This window comes from Melanostigma gelatinosum, assembly GCF_949748355.1.
Source record: "Melanostigma gelatinosum genome assembly, chromosome: 7".
Taxonomy (NCBI): Eukaryota; Metazoa; Chordata; class Actinopteri; order Perciformes; family Zoarcidae; genus Melanostigma; species Melanostigma gelatinosum.
In genome coordinates, this window is record NC_136640.1 from 23,927,293 (window position 1) to 23,941,282 (window position 13,990).

Below are 13,990 nucleotides of genomic sequence, written 5' to 3' on the forward strand. Positions count from 1 at the left end.
AAAGGCTGGTCATGAAGCAGATCAAATCCACCCTTCCTCCCTCCCTGGACCCGTTTCAGTTTGCTTACCGAACTAAACGGTCCAGAGAGGATGCAATCTCCTCCGCTCTACACCCAGCCCTCACACACCTGGACACTAAGAACTCCTACGTCAGAATGCTGTTCATAGATTTCAGCTCAGCATTCAATACAATCATCCCCCAGCAGCTTGTGTGTAAACTTACAGACCTGGGCCTCAGCCCCTCTCTCTGCAACTGGTTGTTGGACTTCCTCACAGAGAGACCACAAGCTGTTCGGGTCAACAACAACACTTCGAACACACTAACACTGAGTACGGGGGCCCCCCAAGGTTGTGTGCTCAGCCCCCTTCTCTTCACCCTGCTGACCCATGACTGTAAACCCAACTACAGCTCCAACCACATCGTGAAGTTCGCTGACGACACTACCGTGGTAGGTCTCATCAGCCACAACGATGAGACTAACTACAGGAAGGAAGTGAACCAGCTGGTCCGTTGGTGCCAAAATAACAATCTCTTCCTCAATGTGGGGAAAACAAAGGAGATTGTTGTTGACTTCAGGAGAACCCACTCCCAACCCCCCCTCCCTCTGACCATCAATGGTGCTGCTGTGGAACAGGTGAGCAGCACCAAATTCCTGGGTGTGACAATCACAGATGACCTCACCTGGAACAGCAACACCACTGCACTGGCAAAGAAGGCCCAGCAACGCCTGTACTTCATCAGGAAGCTCAAGCGAGCAGGAGCCCCCCCCCCCATCATGCTCTCATTCTACCGAGGCGCCACTGAGAGCATCCTCAGCAGCTGCATCACGCTGTGGTTCGGAAGCTGCACCGCCTCCAACCGCAAGAGCCTGCAGCGCATTGTGAACTCTGCCCAGAGGATCATCGGAGTCTCACTCCCTACACTACAGGACATTTACAACACCCGCCTCACCCGCAAAGCACTCGGCATTGCGGGTGACCCCACCCACCCCTCCAACAGCCTCTTCAGCCTCCTGCCTTCAGGGAGAAGGTTCCGCAGTCTCCGTTCGAGCTCTACCCGGCTGAGGAACAGCTTCTTCCACCAGGCGGTCAGGATGCTGAACTCTCTCCCTCCCTCTCTCCTCTCGCTCCCCCTCTCTCCCCCCCTGCCATCTCTCCCCTGACCTCTCTACCCTCCCCCTCACCCACCTTTCCCCACTGCCTCAAATGGAACATACCAGGACATCTACTCCCCCTCACACCCCTTCCCTCATCCAGCACCAGTCACTTTTTATCAGCACCAGTCACTTTTTATCAGCACCAGTCACTTTTTATTCTCTGCTGCTACTTGTTTAATCCTTTATCTAGGCCCTTATGTTCTTAACTTTATTCTATTTTATTCTATTATATGTTATATGTTCATGTCTATATTACACTGTGGGACTGCGAGAAACGGCATTTCGAATTTTCTGTATGCATAACACATGTGGAAACTTTGACAATAAAGTGAACTTTGAACTTGAACTTGAACTTTGAACTTTGATAAATGAGCTGTTTTGAAATCAGCTGTTGACCATTATATTTCCATCTTCCTGCCATCTCTCTCTCTCTCACTGTCTCTTCTTTTCCCTTTCTTCAGTGATTGGGAATGTTAATTGGCTTTTTTGACACTCAAGATGTTTTTCTTTACACATGGTATTATCTTTGCTGTTCTCTCTCTCCCCCTCTCTCTTCCTTTCCCCCTCTGTATATTTGTTTCATGTCTTTTCCTTCTCTTCTTTTTCATCGTGCATGAAAATGTTAACGTTCTTTTAATGTCAAGAGCCCATCCTCTCTCTCTCTCTCTCCACATCGTTCATATTGTTTGTGACACATAAGAGGTATTTTAATGTCAGATTGCCTCTCTCTCTCTACTCTTCAGATATGTAATTGCACTTTTAATGTTAATTGTCTCTATGTGTCGTTCTTATAAATGCCCTTTTAATGTTTAATTGTTCTCTACCTCTGCCTGCTTTCCCCTATCTCTTATTCTGCTCTCTTCCAGCTTTCCTACTCTCCCTCCTCTAATTATCTGTACTCTCTTTCTCCACTTTTTCTCTCCTCTCTACCTGCTAACCTCATCTCTTCTCCTTGACTATCATTTATCACTTTTCCCTCACCCCTCTTTGTTCTTATCCTCTTCGTTCCCTCAAATGTATCTCGTTTCCAATCCATCTAATTTCCTCCTCTTCCACTCATCCCTCCTACCCTCCTCCCTCCATTCCTTTGCTCTCCTCCCCTTCATATGTCTATGCACCTTTCCTCATCCTTTCATTCACTGTTCATTTCTGAAATAACTGCTGATTTTGCTGCCGGTTTGATTTCCAGCAGTACAACCCACATGACACTGAGGTTCAGCTAATTATCGGCCCATTGTGAGGTTCCCCCGACTCACGAGAGCAGTGAGACAAAGACACCCCAGAGAGACAAACACTGCAGAATTTTGAACGTTAATTAACTTTGAATAAGCAATGTGCGTTTGTGTGTAAGTTTACGTGAAGAAACGTGTGAATGGTTGTGGGCATTGTAATGAGTCAAGTGTGTGGCTACCTATCGACAAGTGTGTGTCTTGTAAGATCATGTGCGAAGTGATAACATGAATATTGAAATGCATGTGTATGCGTGTATGTTTGAATGACATTGTGAGGACTCATAGCAGTTCCAGTACTTGTGGGGACTCATCTCCCAACTGGCGACAGGTTCTCACTACGTAAACCATTACCGGTACATTGTATGTTGGAGTAATTGGTATAAGCAGACAATGAAACGCTGCTTTCTAAATGAAGAAATGTACCTTATTTGAGCGTCAACTTTTGGGGAATAATCATTACAAAATTCAAAATTGCCACTGAACATTGGTGGGTTAGATTTTGAAAAGAAGCAGACTGTGGGCCAGAATGCATGACAGCCATAAGTCATGTAGGAAATTTGCAATGACATCAGGTTATGAACTGCTGTCTCAACTGTGCCATTAAAACCAAACATTAGAGTCCCAAGAAGAACCTGCCATAAGCAAATGGCCTCTGTAAATCTGCCTTGATGATCGGCACTGTGCACAGTAGCTGCCGCAACTGAAAAGGTACAGGATAAGGGAATAGATGCGGCTCTCAAGCATTTTTGTAGACTGATATGCTGATCTAGGTGTGAAGAAATACTATTTTCTCAGAATGAATGAACCTGTGAGTAGAGGGTGGAGGTGAAGAGGGTTTGTATAGCACAGAAGTGTGAACAGTGTTCTCTCTCTTATTGCTCTATTTATGGTTTGCTCTGTCTCACCTGTCCATCTATGTAAATCTATTTCTCCATCTTTCCTCTGCCTCCTCACTCCATATCATGTCTGCTGCTTGTTACTCTCTTTGATTCTTTCTGTCCCCTTCCATGGTAAGTTGATTGCGACAAATCCTCCCAAGATTCCAAGGGAGGATTTCTGTTTCCCAGTTTGACGCCCAAATGGTCTAATTTAGAATCTTGAAAAGTTTGTTCTGTCCAACTAGTGTTTTCAAGTTCAAGAGTAAACATTTCAGAACTGTTTCATACTTCTGAGAGCCAATAAGAATTCCCCAGCAATGAGTTCTGCAATCATATACTTTAAAAAAAAAAGGACAGGCTGAACAAGTACAGGGAGGGTTGGATAAGTATTAGTTGCATATATTCTCAGAGTTGTAGATAAAAGTGAATGTCAGGCTGCAATAGCAAGGGAGAGAATAGCATACAAAGTCATGAGTAATAGAAGAGAGAGCAAAAGAAACACTGGACAGATACAAGAATTAGTTCCAAATAATGAATTAGGTGAGGGATGATTCTTGCTCTCTTATCTTTCTCTCCCTGTTAAATGTAATAAGGTTGACAGACCAATATATCAGGCCAGTGTTGCCCTTTATCAGATACAACGCCTCACAGCCTGTAATAAACAGTCTGGAATATCTACAGAGCTGATAATATTTCCTCTAACGCCAATCGCTGATTCTTGATCTAATGAAAGTCATAAACCATTCATATTCCCATTGCAGTGCTTGCAAAGTGCTCTAAGATTAAAACTAAAATGACACAACAAACACGAGACAAAAATGACAATTGACCCATTCAAATGTTTTAAAAAGCAATATGTAAGAAATGTAAAAGGCAAAATAAGAACAGGTACATGAAAGTAGCTTCGTTTTCAGTCATGACTTAAAAGACGACATCTTTTGTGCATCACGGATAATGTCGGATAATCAGTGAAGGATATTAATAACTACTTTGGCGGGTTGTGAAAGTTTGTAATAGGATTTGTACGAGTTCCCACTCTAGTGAACAAAAGTCTGGGGTGAAACATTTGCTTCTCCCTCATCCTCCAGCACTGTGTGTGTGTGTGTGTCAGAAGAACAGGGTACAAACTGCAGTTAAAGTTATATATGAGTAGGACTTAGGACTGATTTCTACAGGGACGTGGAATCCGCCAGACTACAACACAATAATGGATTTGACTCACACACACACACACACACACACACACACACACACACACACACACACACACACACACACACACACACACACACACAGGTTTACTATCATCCAGAGTGTCAAAATAAGATGTCAGGTGATCATTCATCATGCCGACCGGTCTGTTGGCCACCCGTCAACTAATCAGCAAACCAGTCGGTCGGTTGGAGCAGTAAAAAAAAAATGTTTCTGAGACGTCTGAGGTAACACTCACAGGAGGGGACGGCCGAGCTAAAGAAGCAAGCGTCATGCAGGAGGAGGATCTTACACAACCTGGAAAATCGGTCACATATGGCTTACAACTTATCTCTGAAGCGTTACTGATTAACAGTAATTAGTTACGACCAATAAACTTGTTGTACAGGATGTCTCATTAAAAAGTAGTATCAACATATGGCATTCTATGCTCAATCATAAATAGTGCAGAATGTTTTTGTTGTCAATATGAAGAGAGGAATATGATCAACATATTTTTTTACATGAGTACTTTCACCCGGAACGAAAAAGCGGCACACTTTTTTTCTGGAATAAGGTCGATTTTAACGGCAAACATTATTCCTCCTTCAACCTTAACAAAGGCAACACAGAACAGATCCACTCCTTCCATTCGTGCCCTTCACAGTAAAAGCCTGTAGAAATATTGTTGCGTAACTGTTTACCAGAGGGAACTCAAACACTCAAAGCATTTCAATCAGGAGAGACTTGTTTCATAAGTTTAACAATGATTTATTATACAAGCGTCAAATATGAAAAAGTGCAAAGTCTTTGGCGATTGGACTCCATCCTGAAGTACTATCACCGAGGGTAGAGATACAGAGGTCCCACAGGCCTAATCCCCCTTGGAGTCCAGACACTGGTGGTGGTGATGACAGGAGTCGCTGCTATCTGATGATGAATCAGGAGCACGACTGTGATGCTGACTGGAGGCGACTGGGGTGGAGGAGGGTTGCATCTGCTTAGCTGAAATGACACCTGACAGCAGCAGAGAGGAGAACACTATTTAAAGATTGACAGCAACGATATGATTGGCTTGAGGACCCGGTGTGCCGAATCTGGTTGGTTACTTAAAAGTGCACGCCCCCAATCAGCTGATAGAGTACTTACAAGGAGAGGAAAGACAGCGATTACTAGTGAGTGTCTTCCTGATTGAACTTGCGCTTGAGCTACATTTCAATCAGGAGAGACTTGTTTCATAAGTTTAACAATGATTTATTATACAAGCGTCAAATATGAAAAAGTGCAAAGTCTTTGGCAATTGGACTCCATCCTGAAGTACTATCACCGAGGGTAGGGATACTGAGGTCCAACAGGCCTAATCCCCAAAAAGACATTTATTTATATGAATGAATAAATAAATAAATAAATACAGACATACATACCTTACGGCTGTGGTGAATTTCCTAAGAAAAGAGACAATTAGTCATCAGAGATCTCTAAGGGTAGAACGTGAACAAGTAGATGTTAGACCAGAGGTAAGATGACCGGTTGAGTCAAAGCAAAGGATAGAGGAATGTCACGACGGACTGCAGACTAGGATACGGGGGTCTGGAAGACCGCAGCCACAGGATAGGGCGGGTCTAGATAGCCCCTAGGGGAGTATGGTAGGATTTCAACAGATCCCGAAACATATGGCGGGCTCGGCCCTGCGGAGGGTCAGAGCGCAGGACTGGATAGGTGAGGGTCAAGCTAGACCGCAGACAAGGATAGGTGGGGTCATATTGAGACCGCAGCATAGGATAGTAATGGGCCACGTTTAGACCGCAGAGCAGAATAGGGGGGTTCAAGAGAGAACGTAGAACAGCACGGTTGGGGGTCTTACGGCCCCCACAGGTTTGGGGTCTTACGGCCCCCACAGGTTTGGGGTCTGACTGCCTCAGCACAACCAGACCGGGTGAGCTCACCCGGGAAACTAGAACGTATGTCATACTTTGACAGGTCTCGCATCATTCGGACCGCGAAACAGAAATGGTGTCATATCTGACTGCGAAATTAGAAATTTGTCAACTATGGACGGGTCTCTTATCATACGGACCAGGAAATTAGAAACGGGGCACCTCAGACCCACCTTTTCTTTTAGGAAAGTAAAACAGTCCCGTCGGACCAGGAAACAGACACGTTAAGCCAGGTCACGTTCACCTAGGAAAACAGTCACGATAAGCCAGGTCACGTGAGACCAGGAGATTGGGAAACAGTGTTAGACCAATCAGATGGAGAAAATGGTCGAGTCACACCAGAGGAATAGAGCAAGATAAATGCAGAGCACAGTAATATACAGTGCTGATAGGATATCCATTTGCACAATATAATGTGAACCATCCCTTAGGGTTACTATAAGGAACATTTCAAGAAGGGTATAATGCTATCCCCTGCTATGAACCAATACCAAGAATGTGACCTACCAACGATACACCAATCGATGTAAACATGTCACCACCACCAGTTATATGCATTCCTTACCGGATTTTAAGGCGTCAATGATCTTTGATTATCGAAGACGGTGTTGAGATCGGGGCGAATGTAAGATGTGAAGGTAGAGGATGACCAACGTCCCCATTGTTGTAGGGTAGTAGCAGAGATGCCTTAGTTAGCTGCCGAAGTAGCAGCCCCTATTCTAAAAGAGTGCCCTGAGTATAGCTGGAGTAAGAATAGTAGAGTCTATCCAAGCCACAACGATTGTGCAAGCACCTCTGCATTTGGAGTGTTTAGGCCATGAGTTACCAGCCAAGTCACGTACCCATTAGACCAGAATAGTGTGAGTCCCACAGACTTTCGTGCAATGGCCTTATACCGTGATGCGCGAAGATCCACTGTAACCACAGCATGCGAGAGGTAGCTCTAGAGATAATACATTTTGCATGAATGAGATAATGCTATTAGACAAATTGCATGACGAGCCACAATGCCAGAAACAATGTCAACATGACGCATGAATTATGCATGACTTACCGTACACATTGTTAAGGCTTTAAAGCGCTTGAGTTACCCTTTGTGTCTAGCAAACCACTGGCCTTAACAGAATCCCCCAAAACCCACGGATGGTCTGCATCCATGTCGACGTTTTAGTGAATCAGCGAAACTCAGCTTGTTACACCATTCAAGTGATCGCACAGCGACCTGACACGCACGTCAGCGCAGCACCCAACATCAAGGTAGATTGTGCATCTTAGGCCAAGGAAGATGCCATGTCCAACGAGCAGGAGAGGAAAAGCGCGTCCCTAGGGGATGAGCCTGAATGGAGCTGATCTACTTTATGTATAAATGTCCAAGTATTGCCACTTAACCGTCCCCGTCAGGAGTCACAATAGCGCCGTTGTGGCAGATTACTGGCTGCAGAGCCCCTGGTCCTGGAGCTCTGAGGACAGCCCTACTCCATTGCTCTTCTGTGCACCTGAACTCCTCTCTGCCAGTGCTGCCCGTTTAAAGATGTGGTCTTTTACTTCCGCTGACCATGCCCCACTTCAACAGGCATGCCTTCTCGTTACCTTACTGATGTTACTGACTGTCACGCCTCACCATTGGTAGCCGCTCTTTAGTATGTTATCATAACTACCTTTAAATCCCATCCTGCCTCGTGTCCTTCCGTATTTGTCATAGCTTGGGAGCCGGGTTACGACATTACACATGGCCGCCTCCCAAACACCGAATGTGGACATTTATAAATCAGCCTTAACCACTATGGACAGACTCTTAAAAGTTCTCAGGTCGTCTGGGACCGGTCTACTTTCTGTTCCCAGAGTCAGAACTAAACATGGAGAAGCAGCGTTCAGTTTTTCTGCTTTAATTGTTTTTGAAATCTCCTTTTCTTTTGCCTTGTGTTTTGATGCTTTTAATGGTTGTATGTGAAGCACTTTGAATTACCTTGTTGTTGAAATGTGCTATACAAATAAACTTGCCTTGCCTTGCCTTGAACTGTCCCGTGGAGCTGATTCACCATGGCGGCTGGTGGCGCCGCTGTTAACAGTATAACAGAAGCTGCATCGTTTACCGGAGATTGAAGACCAGTATCGATGGAGCGGATGGAGCTACCCGGTGGAAATGACGGCTTTGTCTGCAATGGAGGCCAGGAGTGCTGGTGGAGAGAGTACGGGACGCCGCCTGCGGAGCTCGGATGAGCCCAGCGATGGATCGACTGATCGCGAGTAACTGTTAGACTTACTAGGATACCACCGCAAACTACTAGCTGAGCCAAGAGGCTTCTTGCTCGTCTGAGGGGAGCCGCTGCGCCGCGCTGGGCGAGTGCTCCTGCGCCGGCCACCTGGTGAGCTGAATGCCGGCTCCGGCTGAACACGATGTTGAGACCCGACTCTTCCTGAAACGATCAAAGTCGGAATCCGTCATTGTCTCAGTTACCCACAACTAGTTGTTTAAAATGTAAGGGAAATAGTATCGCTTTGCATCTGCTTAGCTGAAATGACACCTGACAGCAGCAGAGAGGAGAACACTATTTAAAGATTGACAGCAACGATATGATTGGCTTGAGGACCCGGTGTGCCGAATCTGGTTGGTTACTTAAAAGTGCACGCCCCCAATCAGCTGATAGAGTACGTACAAGGAGAGGAAAGACAGCGATTACTAGTGAGTGTCTTCCTGATTGAACTTGCGCTTGAGCTACATTTGGCTAAAAGGGCACTCAATAAAAATATCTGACAGGAGCTCAGAGTAAATAGGATTCTAGTTGTTGGTCCTCTGACGGCAAGAATCTGCAGCTGTCGCAAATTCTCATCATATGCATAGTTTTGATGCAAAATATTGTCAGGCAAATATTTCGCTATTTTCGTGTTGTTTATTCATCCCAGCCCCTGTGTATAAAGGCCTTTAGCTACAAATACAACACATTAATACTCAATGTTATGTACAATAAGTCCCATATGAGCGCAATGTATTTTACAGTTAACCCTATAATGAACCAACTAATTGTGGCATGGTAAATGGGCTTGTAATTCTGCTATCACAAGTCTGCAATGACGAGTCAACCCTATAACGTTGGTCACATCACTGAGTCCAATCAGGGTTTTGCACAGACGTGATTGGCGAGTGAGCCTACGCAACAAGAATTATTCTGATTTTAATCTCACAGTAGCTGTGGTTGCTGTCCCATTGCACAAATAAGCCTGATGTTGCACAAAGACCAGAATTTCAGTGTTTCCTTATGTGTAAATTGAACAATAATAAAAAGAAGTGATTCACCATTCAAAGATGTATATTAATACCTGTTTTTTGGGACATCAATGAGCTGAACTTTTTCTAATTTGTTATAGACACCTCAGACCTTTTTTTGATGTTTTCTTTATTTCAATTAACCTTAATGTCCTATTTTTGTGCTGCATTCAGGAAACACCTAAGAAGTATGTTGTTCATACCATCCAACTGTTTTATCTTGTGAGATGTAATGAACACTAGTCGGGCTTTACACTTCTTTTTTTCTTCGAGACTATGTGTGAATCATTTGAGAATTTCTCCAGTTTCTAAGTAGAGCAGGTCCTCACTCCCCATGTGAATTTGTCTGGTCCTCACCTCGGTGCATCATTTACATTTGTGTGTGGTGTGTGTGTGTGCTGGACGGCTGGAGCAGGGAGGATGTGTGTCCTTTTTTCATGAAAGTGTTAGTGTTAAAGTGATTATTGGTGATTAACGAGGAATTAGCACATATTGTGACTGTATTTCAGACATGTTTATCTCGTGTTTTTGTGTGATATACAAGCATGTGTGTGTGTGTTTGCACATGCTTGTGTTGGTCATGAGTCCACACACTGCCTTTGCTTGTGTGTTTATATTTTTCCATTTGTGTGTGTAGCAGCAGGTAATAGGAAGATAAACCTGCCATTAATTATTCAACTGTCGAAAAGAAACCAGGAAACAAGGACACGAGCCAAGGCCAACTCCTCCTTCACCCACTCCACTCTTCTGCATCCATCTGTCTTTCACCTGCATTTCTTGTTTTTGTCGTGTTGTTCCTCCTTGCTCATTTTCCATCATTCACTCTCATCTTCCCTTCCGCCACACATCTCATAACTTCCTTTCTCCATTGTTCTTACGTTTGACCACTTCTCTTACTCACCCTTTCTCTCTCTCTTTTCAGCTTCATCCTCCACTTTTTTATTTCAACTATCTTTCTTCCATTTTCTCTTCACTCGTTTCCACTTCTTACTCTCTCACTTTGTTTCACTCTCTCACCCATCACTCCTTCCTTATCTTGTCTCCGTATACCTCCCTTCTTCATTCACCTCCCATCTTTCTCCATCCTCTTTCGATCTTTCATACCGTGCTTCGTCTCGCCTTCCATCCTTCCATCTTTTTGTCCCATTCCTCCCATTCTTCCTTACATTCACCATTTTTCATCAGATGCTTCCGTTCTCTTCTTTATCCCCTTTCTCTGTCTGTAACGTTTTTTTTATTTTCTAATCTTCCTTTTTCTCTTTCTTCATTTTATTACTTTCCCTCATTTACTCTGCCCTCTTTGCCTCTTCTCTCACTGTAATAAAAATCCATGTGGTTCAACTTAAAAACGTAAGTTCAATTGCTGCCTTAAACTTTCAAGTAAAGTCAAATTGGATTTACAATTTGTTTCAACTCATGACTTTGAGTTTACTTTAGCTTTGGATTGCTCTTTGTAAGTTCACATGAATGTATAGTACGCGTTTATTCAACTGAGCAATGCTATTTAAAAAGATATATAACTTATTATCATGCATTCTCTTCACTTGTCCCAGCTAGTGATTTCAACTCACATATTTTAGTTAGAAGGAAGTCTTGACATTACTTTCCTAATTAAAATTACCTAAAAGTATGAGTCGTTTCAAATGACTAGTTATAAGAAAACAGCATGTCTTGAGGCAAAAATCGAATTTATTTTCTTGCATTAAAATAGTTTTTACATTAAAACATGCAGATCTCCAACAACTTCCATACTGTAGTTCAACAGAATATTCACAAAATGTTCCACCTCAGCAGAGAATGACCTTTAAGTCACTGTATATACCTGAGTTGGAGGACCGAAAACGTATACAATTCAGTTGTAATTGTATAAATCATCATGATAAGTTGAAGTAAATGACAGAAAGAAGTTACCATGACTTATTGTTCAAATCCTTTTTTACAGTGTACTTTTCTTTCTTCTCCATCATCCATTCACCTTCACTCCTTCATCTTTCTCTCCATGTGCACATTTCCTAATTTTTCTTTTATTCTTTCATCTTTTATTCCCTCCACATTTACTTGAATTTGTTTCCTCATCCTCCAGTCGCTTCCTCCATCTGGTTTCCCTCTCCACCAGCTCCTCTCTTTCCCTCGCCCATCTCATCTCTGCTGCAAACAACCAGAAGTTGCATTATATTTGTCCCTACTTTCACATTTGCTGAAGGTGCAGAATATCAATGAGCTTCCAGAAGAAGTTGTCTTCAGTAATCTGAAACGTCAGCCGGTGGCCTGCAGACGAGAAAATATTTTCTCTGGCTGCCTCTCGTGGAGCTCGATGAACACGAGGGAGCACGAGGAATCCTACAGATCGGATAATAATAAAATGTCCCATGAGAGAATTACTCTACTTCTCTCTTGATTTATTCCCTCAGTAAACATTGTAAACATGAGTTTATGGTCTCAATCTCTAGTTTCAAGTCTTCTTCAATACAGCATGATGTTCATTGAGTAAATTATGGTCCATTTAGAGTCAAACAGACCATAAAGCAGGGGATGCTTAAGGGCAGGCGTACTTTGACAGGTCACTGCCGCAACCAGAGCCGTATACGGTGTCAGTCGTCTGTATTCCAAATATGATAACTTCCGGTTGTCGGATGCCAAAAAGCCAAGATGGCGACAGCCAAATCGCTGAGCTCTGAGCTTCATAACGACAAACCAATGGGTGACGTCCCGATGACTACGTCCACTTCTTATATACAGTATATGGTTGCCACCAGCGGTGGATTAGGGTTACGTTGGACCATTGCTACTGTGTCATTTCCAACGCCTCCGACTGTGTTGCATTGGCCCCTTTGAGGTGAGTCGGACCACGATACCGTCCTCCTCTTCCCCAGGTACCCTCAAAAACTCAAATCTATCAAACCAACTCAATGAACTGTGAAACAATGGTCAAGTCGAGCACAAGACCGATTAAAGGACTTTTTTTATACCACAAACTGGACTGTTGTTAATGGTAGCTGTCTTGGTTTAGACACTCTAATATCGTGACCTTATACAGTATATCCATTTTGCTGAAAGTATAAGCATTCCCTCCAAGACGTTTGTCTACAATTACTGCAAGCCATGGTTCAGCAGCGAAATCAATATGCTATACTTGGAGAGAAAGAGGGCATGTCCGCGTGGGGACGTACATCAATACAAAACAGCAAAGTGTAAGTTTGAAAGGTCAGTAAAGAAGGCAAAAAGCCAATTATAGAGCCAAACTTGAAACCAAGCTTGTTTATTACAGTAGGAGTCTTACAAAGCTGAATACTTTATTTCTTATTATTAAGAAACACTGTCCAGACCACTCGATACTCTCCTCTAGCCATCCACATGTAAATAGTTGTGTGGTAAAAACTTACAATGGAAAGCGACAGCTGGAACGGCAACACATCCTGAGCGGTATTGTGTGTACATAAGTGGCAAGGACCGAAAAAACAAAGCACTGACACTGACAGATAAATGGTCTTTTTTTGTTTAAGGGAACACAGGCACCAGCACTCACACACTCACACACGCAGCACACACACACCTCGACAATGTGCTCGAAGCAACGTATTGCAGCATAAAAGGAGTAAAAATAGACAGAGAGATAAAAGGGAATGTTTTATCTTGTGTTATATCAGGCAAATACAAAAGGTGTTTTATCTTCTGAAGGCTTTTTTATTCACTTGTGAAACTCAAAGCCGAGCCTTGTATTTAGGACAGTTGTATAGAGCTCTTCCTCTGCCCCCCCGCGATGAGTCACGAACTGAAGTGAAGGTTCTGTAGTTAGTCAAAGTGACAGCGGTGCAGAAAGTGACACCAAGGCAGCTGATGAGCAGATACTGGCACAGCATGGTAACAGGAAGTAAGATTCAGTGTAGCAGGGGAAACGCTTATGTCATCCTCATAAAGGTGTTTTCTTTTTGAGAAGTTATATAAAACATGTATCTCTCAAACTTGCTGATCTGAATCCAGCTGGCCTTGCTAGCATTGTCGTTCCAAACTGTTCCCGGGTGTGTATACCCCGAAGAAGAAGTTGGTAATTTGTCATTGTGGCTACAAGCAACTATTTTCCTTTACACTTCCTTGTTGCTACTTCAACCCATTCTCAGTCCCCAACTCATCAGTTACCACCACTTGGTCGGTGCCCTTTGGCATCAGAGGTCGACGCACATTCGCACACAGCCCCCCTTTAGCGACTGTAAGCATCGCACTGGGCTTTCAACTAACTCCAATGCAAACCATCCGGCATTAGTGGGACGGTAAGAGCCCGAGACGAAGTACAGAGTGAGTTAGAGTTAGTGAATGGGTCAAACAAACACAG